General features: G+C 39.0%; 1 long non-coding RNA gene across 1 annotated transcript in view; it reads right to left on the reverse strand.

Annotated features, from left to right (window-relative positions):
• Positions 1 to 9,832: 9,832 nt before the first annotated feature.
• The window catches only part of LOC148148543 (uncharacterized), a 189,105-nt gene continuing 186,130 nt past the window's right edge, over positions 9,833 to 12,807 (reverse strand). The window contains exon 5 of the long non-coding RNA XR_015758757.1: positions 9,833 to 11,903. This is a non-coding gene — a long non-coding RNA (uncharacterized LOC148148543). The remainder of the gene's footprint in view (positions 11,904 to 12,807) is intronic.

Consider the following 12,807-nt stretch of genomic DNA (forward strand, 5'->3'; position numbering starts at 1 on the left):
CAAGAAGATTGAGAGAGATTCCTGATTGACAATGTCATGAGAAGAAATTTGAAGACTCTGCTATCCTTATCCATTATTCCAGACCACACCATGCATGTGAAAGTACATATTTCTTCAGGAACCCTGACTCCATGAGTGACCTGGACCACCACCAGATTTCTGCGTATAATTCTGGCTACCATGTTACCATAATGATATAGTAAATGTGTGGGTATACACCACAGAAAAGGATTGATAGATTGAGTTCCCTTACCTCTCATAAAATGGAGGAGGGTGACCTAATAAAGGTACAAAAGGGGAAAATGTTTCCTCTTCTGGGGAAATGCATAACTAGAGACAATTAACATAAGATATATATACCAATAAACCCAATTTTAAGTTCAAAAAGAACTTCTCTACTCAAAGAGTGGCAAGAATATGGAACCTGCTACCACAGGAGCAATTGAAGAAAATGGTGTAGATGTATTTAAGAGGAAGCTAGTCCAGTATATGTAATAGAAGAGAATAAGGCATTCCAATGATAGATTTAGATGAGGAAAAACAAGGAGGGAACTCTAATGGAGCATAAGCATTGCATGGATTCATTGGGTTTACAGGCCTGTTTTAATGCCATATCTCCAATGTAATCCTGGCTGAACTGGTTCTCTAACAAAACCAGATTATATGTTTTTATATTATTGATGACATTTCAACATTTTGGTTCAGTAAGTTATTGAACAACAATAACTTGCCTGTCTATATTGAATTTAATGTCATACGGCATCTCATAGTGCTTCACATGAAGCATTAGCAGAATTCAACATGAAGCCACACAATGAGATATTGGACAGCTAACCAAAGGCTAGGTCAAAAATAAAGCTTTAAAAAAGTTTTAAAATAGAAGACAGATGTATAAAGTAAGACAGAGAGAATTACAAAGGGTATTTCTGAGCTTAGGGCTATGCCGGTGAATATACAGGGGGTGGAATCTTATAGGGGTCTGAGTGATGAGGCCTATGGTCTAAATGATGAGGCCTATGGTTTTATGTGTGGCAAAATTGGGTGACAAGTGTGAAAAGGTCCATCTTGATGTTGGGAGCAACTTCTGCCATCTTTTAAGCTTTCACAAGTAACATGACAAGATTTTCACTCTGCCAACCCATCATGACCATCATGGCACCTCTCCAATATTCTGGCATGCTGCTGAGGATGCATAGCCCTGCAGAGTGCATTAGCAACTAGAATTGAAAGGCTGCAGCGAGGATACTTTGTGTGCAGGGGCAGGGACATAGCTCACAATTAGATGGGTGAATCCCAGGGCTGCTCGATTTCTCTCTTAATGCAAGCTCTCTTCGCACCTAATTGCATGCTCACAGCATCCATGCCTTGCCTTGCTCTTCCTATTAGTGCTTTGGCACACCAGCTAGAATCAAAGACTTTCACTGCTGCCATTTCAAGGTGCTCTTTAGTGCATACACTGTCCAGCACATTGGGGGAGAGGGCAGAGGGGAAAAGTCTTGGTGATTGGCTCATTAACACATCAAACTGACAACACAGCATATACCAGCTGCTTGAGCAGCAAACACACTGCATGTTTATTCCACCAAATGGCCATAGTGGGGCTAATCCTAAATCCAGACAAGGGAAGGGTTGCTCTCAGTCAGCGGTCTTGGTATTGTCAACAAGGGGCTTAGTCTGCACATAGCAGTCCACATTAATTCTGCCTGCCCCCATTTTAACCTTCGGAAGTTTAAGCCAAAGAGAGTCAACTTACCTCGAGCAAAAAGACCCTCGGTACGTCTGGTCTATCCAGACACATGTGCCCAAGGGTCAACCAAACAAACCTCCAGGGCCAATGGGTTCCAGCACTGAGCAGGTTCCCCCCACTGTGGAAGGGAGAAAAAGAAGAAAAATTCTTGAGGGTAGCTTAATATCATAGGTGAAAATACATAACTATTTGTTTCTATATAAATGTCCCAGATATTAATGGATTGGAGTTGTGAGTCTCTCTGGGCAGGTACTGAACACATCCAAACACCATCCAACAGCACTTAATGGCTACAGACAAGGCCTCATGAATAGAAGACTGTGCTGGGAAACTACTGCACCATTTGGAAGCAGGGAGAGCAATGCGTATGCATGGCATTTGGTCATGATGGTATTTTCCTCCTCATTCAACATGCCCTACACTTACCTCCTTCTGTGGACAAAAGTGTAGCTGTCAAGCAGGTATCCAGTAGTGGCTGTACTGTGAAGGTACAACACACAGAGAGGATCAGTACTGTAAGGTGGCCAAGGAGTGAGCGCCTTCATGTACTTTGTACTGTACTTTGCATGGGCCTGTAATGAATGCTCTTTCCCTTTAAAATCCCTCTGATTGCTATTTTCTGCAGGTCTAACCCTTATAGGTAAAGTCACGCACCCTGCACACTCGAGTGTAGTCACTCATCCTGCGCATTCGATTTCTAACATGATCAGAGGTAACAGCAACCATTCTTCTGCCAGTGGCTTCCAGCTTTAGCCTCATAGTAAGCCCCTGATATCTGCATTCCTTTTTGAGTAGTCTATCCCATTAATCTCCCAGATTTCATAATTGAGTCATAGAGATGTACAGCACAGAAACAGGCCCTTCAGTCCAACTCGTCCATGCTGACCAGATATCGCAACCCAATCTAGTCCCACCTGCTAGCACCTGGCCCATATCCCTCCAAACCCTTCCTCTTCATGCACCCATCCAAATGCCTTTTAAATGTTGCAATCGTACTAGCCTCTCAGGTCTCTTTTATAACTTTCCCCTCTTACCTTAAACCTATGAGACCACATCCTCTAATTCTGGAGTTCCCCACCCAGGGAAGAGACTTTGTCTATTTATCCTATCCCTGCCCGCGATAATTTTATAAACCTCTATAAGGTCACCCCTCAGCCTCCGACGCTGCAGGGAAAACAGCCCCAGCCTATTCAACCTCTCCTGATAGCTCAAATCCTCTAACCCTGGCAACATCCTTGTATATCTTTTCTGCACCCTTTCAAGTTTCACAACATCTCTCCAATAGGAAGGGGACCAGAATTGCGTGCAATATGCCAAAAGTGGCCTAAACAATATCCTGTACAGCTGCAACATGACCTCCTGACTCCTGTACTCAATACTCTGACCAATAAAGGAAAGCATTCCAAACGCCTTCTTCACTTTCTTATCTTCCCGCTACTCCACTTTCAAGGAGCTATGAACCTGCACTCCAAGGTCTCTTTGTTCAGCAACGCTCCCTAGGACCTTATCATTAAGTGTATAAGTCCTGCTAAGATTTCCTTTCCCAAAATGCAACACCTCACATTTATCTAAATTAAACTCCACCTGTCACCTCTCATCTATTAGCCCATCTGATCAAGATCCCGTTGTAATCTGAGGTAATCTTCTTTGCTGTCCATTGCACCTCCAATTTTGGTTTCATCTGCAAACTTACTTCAAGTCTCCACCAAGGTGGCGACATGTGCTTACACCCACTTACTTTCCCAGTTCCTGGAATAAGAGGTGACTATTGCCGCCTGCTTCTGTGACTGTGCTGATTGGCATGGCCAGGCAAGGCTGAGACACTGTGAGTATGAAGTTAAGCACTAAGTGAAGGAGTGCCATGACATTAACCCACCATAAGCAAGCTAGATACCTGTCCCTGTGTGTAAACTGTTCCTCTTGCAGTTTTTCAATACTAGTTATTGGGCGTGCAGCCTGCAATACAAGCCTGTGCTTCCAGATTGCAATGCCAGTGAATAGTAGAAGTGCCAGGATGATTGTAATGGATTGGCAGATGTAAAAGCCAATGTCAGTGAAGGAGGCTTGTTTGTGATTGATGCCTATTGGACATGAACTGGGCTGCGCGTTCATTATTGTCTGCATGGGTGTCATTCAGAGCAAGTGATGAGCTGAATCCACCATGTCCACTCTAAGATTTCCATATTGGTTTTTCCTGAAGTTTAGGTTATGTGATGAGTTTGGTAAAATGGGGGGCTGAATATTAGAGAGGTGAGTTCTTGTGTTAATAAAGTATTTCACAGCCACACCACTTGTGAAAAGCATAAAAGATGGAGCAAGATGATCAAGGCCAAGATTCTGATTCTGCCACAGATCTCTCCGTAGGCCACGATGGTCAGACTCCGAGCAGAGTTTGCCCTAAAATTTTAAATTGCAGGTTAAAAAAAGGAGAGAATAAAGAAAAAGAGTTGGAGCGATAAAACATCTTATGAATTTAGTTAAAGAGATAGTGTTGACGTCTGCAATATTTTCAGTGGAGTGCAGTCCAGAGAGATGATTTTGATTTGAGACTTCGAGTAAACTGGATTGAAATAAATCAGTGAACCCTGAAAAGTTGTGAAGTTGAATTACTGGATCAAAAAGTAAATCGTGAATGAGGGATTATTAAGTTAAAGTTTCAGTCTTGTTTGATTAAAAAAAAACTTTCTTACAATTAAGTAAACCTTGCAACTGGCTCCTTATTTATTTCTACGGAACTAGTTAACTGCATTTTAATTGGAGTGCAGTATAGCCATGGGACTGAATGTAATATCCTTGCTGAAATCAACCAATTATGTTGAAAAGGTGGGAAACTGAATCCCCCTCCCCACCCAGTGGTAACAATTCCTGCCAAGCTGCACACTGATGGGAGAAAACTGGGTTATCAACTGTGTCAATGACTGCAGGCAGGATGCAGAGGGCTAATTTAGTTTTGTCACAGAGCAATAGAATGTAATTTGTGATTGTGATAGGAATCTTTCAAAGTGTGGTGGTTGCAAGAACATTCCAGTTGAGAGGTGCCAACAAGTTCAAAGACTTTGGAAAGGATATGGATATTGAAGATGTGGCAATCATTTAGGAGCCTTTCTTATTGCTGAATTTCAGCAACTGAAAATTACATTATAAAATCAAAGTCAGAAAGAACGTACAGTTCCTTGCAGATTGTGCACACAACTTTTTTCCCTATTCAATAACACACCATAACTTATTTACCTTCTGTTACTGACAACCTGGCCTTTAACACCTGTGTTCCAAATACCTTCACCTGGTCCAGTACTCTGACAGAATACAAGCACATGACTGTGTCACGCTTGGTGGAAGACTGTTGACTTTCAGTGGATGAGACTGCAGATGTAGATGAGTTTGCAGCACAATGCTGGCCCTGCAAGACCTGGCTTTGGACTCCACATTTGGAATGATTGGCAGCTTATCTGAGCTTAAATCTTTTTAAAGCTTTTAACACGTCTGCCCAATTCTTCTTAGTTTTCTCTGTTGTACTTATCCATTTTTCAACCCGTTATGATAACCACATTTTCTATCCATGATATCATCAGAACAAATCTATTGCTGCAATGTCCTTCAGATCCCATGAGGTGTAGCATTGATGTAACTTCCTCTAATTCTTTCTGTCCTCCATCCTAGTTTGCAATTTAAATTATATTTCCAAGCGTGTTCTTAAAAACATTATTTAATTTTATCTATAATATGCTAGAATGGCAAATCCCCTGAACTGTTTTTGTGCTTCTGCCTTCTCTAGCAATGTTCATGAATTCATCATACTCTTTACTTAATGCATTCATTACATTTTCAATGTAGTCTCATCATGCCCAAGTCCAAATTATCTGTGTGTATAGATCTTTATTGCAGACCATAAGCTAAAGAATGCAAATATGAGAAGCATTTATTTACTCATAGTTGGCTGACCACATCCCATGCTTATCCATGTTGCCACTTTATGAGTTTGCAATAAAATCAGATCTACATCAGATGAGTGAGCATTAGCAAGTTTTAATGAGCCTAATTATGTACAAGAGACAGTAAGAGAGATCCTGTCTGAGACATTACATACACAGATTCCAAATCCATGATGTTATGACATCATAATGACATGGCTCTGCACACAGTCAATTAGTAGCTTCTATTAGAGTAAAGGCACTGTTAATACTTTGGTCTACATCTCCCTCCACCGAAATTCTTTCACTATAACCTTCTTAACTGTTAACATTGAATTATTAATATTTAACTGTTTACTCTAACTTATTCTGCTCCCATCCCCGGAGTCGCTTCAAGCCAAGTCACTGATCTATAACTATATTCTCTGCTCCTTTTGAGGATGATGGAATGGATGATTACTGAGTGGTTTGGCTTGAAAGGAATAAATATGCTACCTCTGTTGAGGATCTGAATAGTGCACTATTCTCATGAACATGAGGTTAATCTGGAGTAGATAACACCATCTCTAGATTCTAGGTAAAGATTTCTCAAACTTTAGCTAGTGGGAGGATTGCCATACATGCTTCGTGTAAAGGGTGTTCCTTCATTTGGATCAAAGTTCTAAGGACACAAGAAAAAGTGGGGCTTTATCAGCATGAACAAGAGAATGTTCTGCAAGTGAATCTTACACATTCCTTCATAGAATCATAGAATTCCTACAGTGTGGAAACAGGCCCTTTGACCCAACAAGTCCACACCAATGCTCCAAAGAGTAACATACCCAGACCCTTTCCCCTACCTTTATTATCATATATTTACTCCTGACTAATGCACCAAAACTGCACATCCCTGAAGACAGTTTAGCTTAGTCAAATAACCTCTAACCTGTGCATCTTTGGATTGTGGGTGGAAACTGAAGCACCCAGAAGAAACCCATGCAGACATGGAGAGAATGAGCAAACTCCATACAGACAGTCACCCAAGACTGGAATTGAGCCCGAGTCCCTGGCGCTGTGAGGCAGCAGTGCTAACCACATGAAGTCCCGAGAAAGCTGCCCCGCAGTATTTTGATCTGTAGGTTTGAGGGAATATTGGCAATAGCAGGATATTCAGAGTCTGTCATCTCCCTGCTAGCCTGAATGTTATCTAAGATTTTGGATGGAGACTAAATGCTGAGAACTTATGTTTTTTCAAATGGTTTCTTCAAAACACCATAATCATTTTGTTGTTATCTCTTTCATTAATGAGTTTCATTTCCACAATAATCTTCTGCAAGTGAGTTTTGAGAAGATTTGTAGCTCAGGTTGAGTTTCTGGATTAATATTTGCTCATTGAGCTGGAAGGTTCATTTTCAGATGTTTCGTCACCATACTAGGTAACATTATCAGTGAGCCTCCGGTGAAGCACTGTTATCATGGCCCACTTTTTACTTATGTGTTCAGATTTTCCTGGAGTTGGTGATGTCATTTCCTATGATGGTGTCATTTCCTATTGTGATGTCAATTCCTGTTGTTTTTTCCTCAGGGCCCGTTAAAGGGATCCAAGTCAATGTGTTTGTTGATAGAGTTCTGGTTAGAATGCCATACTTCTAGGAATTCTTGCATGTGTCTCTAACTGGCTTGTCCTGGGATGGATGTGTTGTCCCAGTCAAAGTTTGTCCTTCTTCATCTGTATGTAAAGATACTAGTGAGAATAGGTCATGTCTTTTTGTGGCTAATTGATGGTCATGTATCCTGGTGGCTAGATTTCTGCCTGTTTGTCCAGTGTAATATATTGCAGGCCATACCACCAGTGCTTCCCCAGCGACTCCCTGATGATTAAACCTAGTGTGGTGATGAAATGTCTGAAAAGTTAACCATCCAGCTCAGCAAGCAAACTTACATCCACAATCTTCTGCAAACTGAAATGAAACTTGCTGTTTTTATTTCTAAAAAGCTTATTTTTTTTTAAATGTAAGATCATTACAGTTGGTTGGAACAGAATCGTTTCAGTGATCATCACACTTTGAATATTCCATAATTGATTAACTTTTTCTACCATCATTGCATCTTTTTCTAATGTCAAATTCTTAAAAGCAATAGTTGCTTGTACACATAATTTGTGAAAATATTTTCAGTGATAAGTTCCTGGTTTTGTTCTCTGAGCATTTTCTTGTGGATTGTAAGTAAATCTGCTTGTTTGTGAATCAGTTGTGTTTGATCATATTCTATCACAGTATTGTTTTTATTGAACTGATGCTGATGTTGGTGTGCAAAACGAGGATTTTAAAAAATTTTCTTCTGTAATCTTATCAAGTGACTGTTGCAACCATTCAATTTTCTTAAGAAAATGTTTTTTTTCAATCTCTGATTCTTGATAGTATTGTATGAATGCTAATATCTGCACTTTGTTTTCATTGGGTGAGTTTTACACACAAACATAATAAGTGTTTTGCATTAGGCTTCAGTTAGCAGACTTGGAATGGAATATTTTGGTTTGGGAAAACACATATGGTTTTAAGAAAGACCTTTTCATTTTGGTTTTACAGAAGTCTTGGCTGAATCAATATGTAAAAAGAATGAAGATAGATAAAAGTGGTCAATAAATAAATGACTTCCATGTAAGGAGTTTAGTTTCAAAAGTTCCAGATTAAAACTCTGAAGGGGTTGTTCAAAACGCTGAAAAATTGCACATAAACGTAGTTGCATGAAGGTTCAGGGAAGAGGCTATTAAATTCTCAATACTTGAAATTGAAGACACTATTAGGAAAGATGTCGGCATGGACGGGTTGGACCGAAGGGTCAGTTTCCATGCTGTACACCTCTATGACTCTATACTATAAGTCCTATAGGTAGGATGTAGAAGGGAATTCTGTCCAATCTAAGTACGGTTGGAATTAATGAGATTGTACTTTACAATGTATTTTTAAATCTTTAATCTTGTAGTACATGCAAGTAATTTGGTTTATTATATTTTATTCTTCTTTTATTTTGTATATTATCTATGAGAATTTATTAAGCGGGGTTGAATTTAATTTGTAGGGAATTATAAGTTAATCATTCATGTTTTCTTTCTGTCAATGGTTAAAAACAGATGCTTGCAATTAAGTAGCTGCATTCTTGTCACGATAAGATCTTCTTTTCAGCAGGATTTGTCAGTCAGGTAAACTGGGACTTTAGATAGTTTGATTAAATCTTTTCATATTTCCTTCAACAAGAGTGAATGGTAATTTCCAACAAACAACTCCATGTCAAAAGTCAAGGGAATTGAAACTGCCACCACCACCCCATTTTTAAAGAGGTTTAATGCCCGCAATTATCCCCCTGGTTGTGATTCCTTTGTTTAGAGTGAATACCAACTTAACCACTCCTCCTGTAATCATCACCCTCATCAACCTCTCCCCATCTCACGCTCTGGCACTGATCACTCCCTGAATCCCCAACAGTAAAGATACCTATGTTCATCCCTTGACAGAGATCACTTCTCCCTCATCTCCCATTCTTCCTTCCCTATCCCCGAACAGTGATTACTTCTCCCCCGACTCCCCAAAAGTAATCACCCTCTCCCAACACCTGGCAGTAATCATCCCTCATCTACTGCAATTATGAAACTTTAAATGCCACATGATAAAAAGAATAAGAAAGCAATGCTACTACTAAAGATACAGCAACAATTAAAAGAGGTGAATCACTATTAAAGACAAAAACAATAAATAGAGAAAAGGAAAAGCACTACACTGCAACACAGTTTTTTATACAGACAATTTAAACAGCACAAACAGCACAGTGAAACATGGAAAACAAAAAGATCAATGGATTTCCATTCAATTGAAATTCTGTCAAAACTGCAGTTACTTAAAGAAAAAAAATCAATCTTTACAGATCAGCAGAAAGAAAGATTGGCATTCAAACCACTTCTTGCTTTGGGCACTGAGGAGTTAAAAAATAACTGAAATGGCATAAAAATAAAAAAAAGGCTCATGTCATCATCATGATATCTTCCTTTGTGTAAACATCAACAGAAAACTCAAGCCTGCTCTTTTAAAGGGCAGCAACAGTTAACAACAAAAAATTAAAAGAAAGGCTAAAACAAATAAAGTTAAAAATCACACAACACCAGGTTATAGTCCAACAGGTTTATTTAGAAGCTTTCAGAGCGTGGCTCCTTCATCAGGTAATTGTCAAATAAATAAAGTTAAAACAAATAAAAATAGAAATGAACTATACAGCACTACAAATTTTTATATTGGTAGCTTAGGCACAAAAGAAAGACAGAAATCAAATGTGTGAGCATGGATTGGCACACCATTGACGTTCTGTCAGAACCAAAATTATTTAACAAAGAATCGATCTTTGCTTAAGGATTAACACATATCTGATGAAGGATACCGCCTTCATACTTTGGGCCATTAAGGGTTAAGAAGAATAAAATGTGGAGGTATTCTTAACAAAGGCCCTGGCAATACATTCAAGATATTAGAAGATTAACTTAAAGATTGATTCACGTTTAGGATACACAGACTTGATTCCATGTCACAAATGCCAGGTAAAATAACTGATCAATTCAACGGGAGTTGTGGATACAAAACTATGGAATGAGATTTCACCAAAGCTAATTTAGCTGAAAGGCTTTAGAATTAGAAATTGTATCTCAATGCTTCAAATCCTTCAGAAGAACAGCTCTGGACAAAACTAAAGAATATACCTTGGACTCTCCAGTAGAAAAAACAAGGGCAGCAGCACGTATAAACAATTGACAACTGCTTGACTGCTGTTGCCTCTGTCACCTGTATAACATCCAAACATTGTATGAGGTATGGCTTGTGTGACCCACCAAGACGGTGTGCAGCATTTCATCACATAACAAGCTATGTTCCACAAGAGCACATTAGGCTATAATTTATAGAAAATCCAATTGCACAGAAACACAAAGTACAGCATACCATTTCAAGACAGCAGATAAAGAAATGCCACCCAAGAAACAGTAGGAATATGTTTCCAGTGTTCCAACCATGGTACAAAAGCACATCAATAATGTCCAAGAGGTAAATGCAATGTTCTCGTTTCAGACTCCAGTCAAACAATGCATGTGGTCAACTTAACACATCATGTGGATCTTATCAGAAAATCTGAAATTTTGACTTTCATCCAAATGATAACATCTGAAAGGAATATACAAAATGCATTGTATGCCAAAATTGAGATTAGCACCAGTACAAATGTTATTCCTTTATATTTCTCACATGAAATGCATTCAGGAAACTAGTACAATGTATCTCAGTCCAAATACAATAAGCTAATAATTACATTGTGCCTTATATGTCATACATTGTATTAGCCATATCAAATGATCCTTTAGATAGATATCTGAAGCATCATTGAAATAAATGGTCCAATTATTAATGGTCTGTTGGTATGTACACTTCTACACACCATTACAATCTATGAGATGATGAATTTGTCAACTGTAACGCCAAAGATTTCAAACTGGATAATTGAGTCTACCCATCATCTGACTACCCATTAACCAGCTTGATTTGATGCTATCACTAATTTTAAATAATTTTAATTAATTCTATCATGCTAATCAGTACATCTTAAAGCTGGTGCCCAGGTCAGCATCTTCTTCATAAGTGCAACATTCACATTCAAGGTAAGCTCAAGTTGGAATTGAATTCCATGATACAAAAGAACATCATTTGGAAAGTTGCATATCATTCTGATAGGTACACTTCATTACTTGTGTATAGATAGCAGTTTACATGTATGTTTACATTCAAGGCAACTGAACCAAGCATTAAAAAGATTCCCACACATTCCTAACCTGGGAGAACTTAACCCCAAATTCTCAAGTAGCAAGCATCTCTTTCTCAGTTTGATGCCAAGTATGGAAGTTAGTCCATATATCTTTCCCTAGTGTCACATAAGCTGATAACATTTAGAGTACATTTTGGTAGATACTGTTTCTTCAAATTATCGTTTGAATATCAGCTAACCAGGACACATTCCAATAATATGCAGATTGTAACATCAAGAATCTACCTGTGTATTTCAGATGATATTACAGTCCATGGAAAAAACTAAACATGAGCATGGTGTGAAACATTAGCTTGTGACAGCAACAATGATCCGTGGTCTTGTTTTCAACAGTAAAGGAGGTCAAACCAACATGAGACGAATTAACTTCTTCAGTTCATTCTGTTCACCAAGTGGTAATAGGCCTGATCCTATAAAAACAGAAGATGTACAGATGATACCTGAATTGCGAGATAAAGGTAACTTGATTTCTATAACTGTTTAATGCCCATATGATCAGAGTTTTGTAACCAAGGTCCCTCTTCTTTGAGATCTTCACTACAAAAATCCATCAAAATATATAGCAGGAAGTTCACTTAATTGTCTCACCAATGTTCTGTTCTTAATAAATATGTACTTCAATATTACAAAACTCTTTGAGATTACCAAATTGGAAAGAGATAAATCCTAGAAAGATTTAAGAGCATGTCTAATACAGGATAACAACCCAATTGCATTTGGTTTTAAGTTCCTTATGCCACCAACATTGAAAGAAATACTACAATGGTTTCATATTTTTCTTGGCAAGCATTTCATTGTACATGCTGACCACAAACTGGTCAGCAAGATATATGACCTGTCAAAAATCTCTCACAAGTGTATCTCCATAGCTAAAGATCAAAAGGTATCATTTGGAATAGTAACATGAACCAGTTTCCCAAATGACCATCTCTGAGGCTGTTAGCTGACTTCTAAACCTCTATAAGAACAAAGAAATTCCTTTAAATCCAAAAATAAATTTTATTGCATTTGTGGGCTGCACGGTGGCACAGTAGTTGGCACTGCTGCCTCACAGCGCCAGAGACCCGGGTTCAATTCCCGCCTCAGGCTGTGTGGAGTTTGCAGATTCTCCCCGTGTCTGCGTGGGTTTCCTCCGGGTGCTCCGGTTTCCTCAAACAGTCCAAAGATGTGCAGGCTAGATGAATCGGCCATGCAAAATTGCCCACAGTGTTAGGTGAAGGGGTAAATGTAAGGGAATGGGTCTGGGTGGGCTGCTCTTTGGAGGGTCGGTGTGGGCTTGTTGGGCCGAAGGGCCTGTTTCCACACTGTATAGTA

Source organism: Chiloscyllium plagiosum, unplaced genomic scaffold (genome assembly GCF_037043375.1).
Source record: "Chiloscyllium plagiosum isolate Xiang-an unplaced genomic scaffold, Cpla_swu_hap1 HiC_scaffold_12, whole genome shotgun sequence".
Classification (NCBI taxonomy): domain Eukaryota; kingdom Metazoa; phylum Chordata; class Chondrichthyes; order Orectolobiformes; family Hemiscylliidae; genus Chiloscyllium; species Chiloscyllium plagiosum.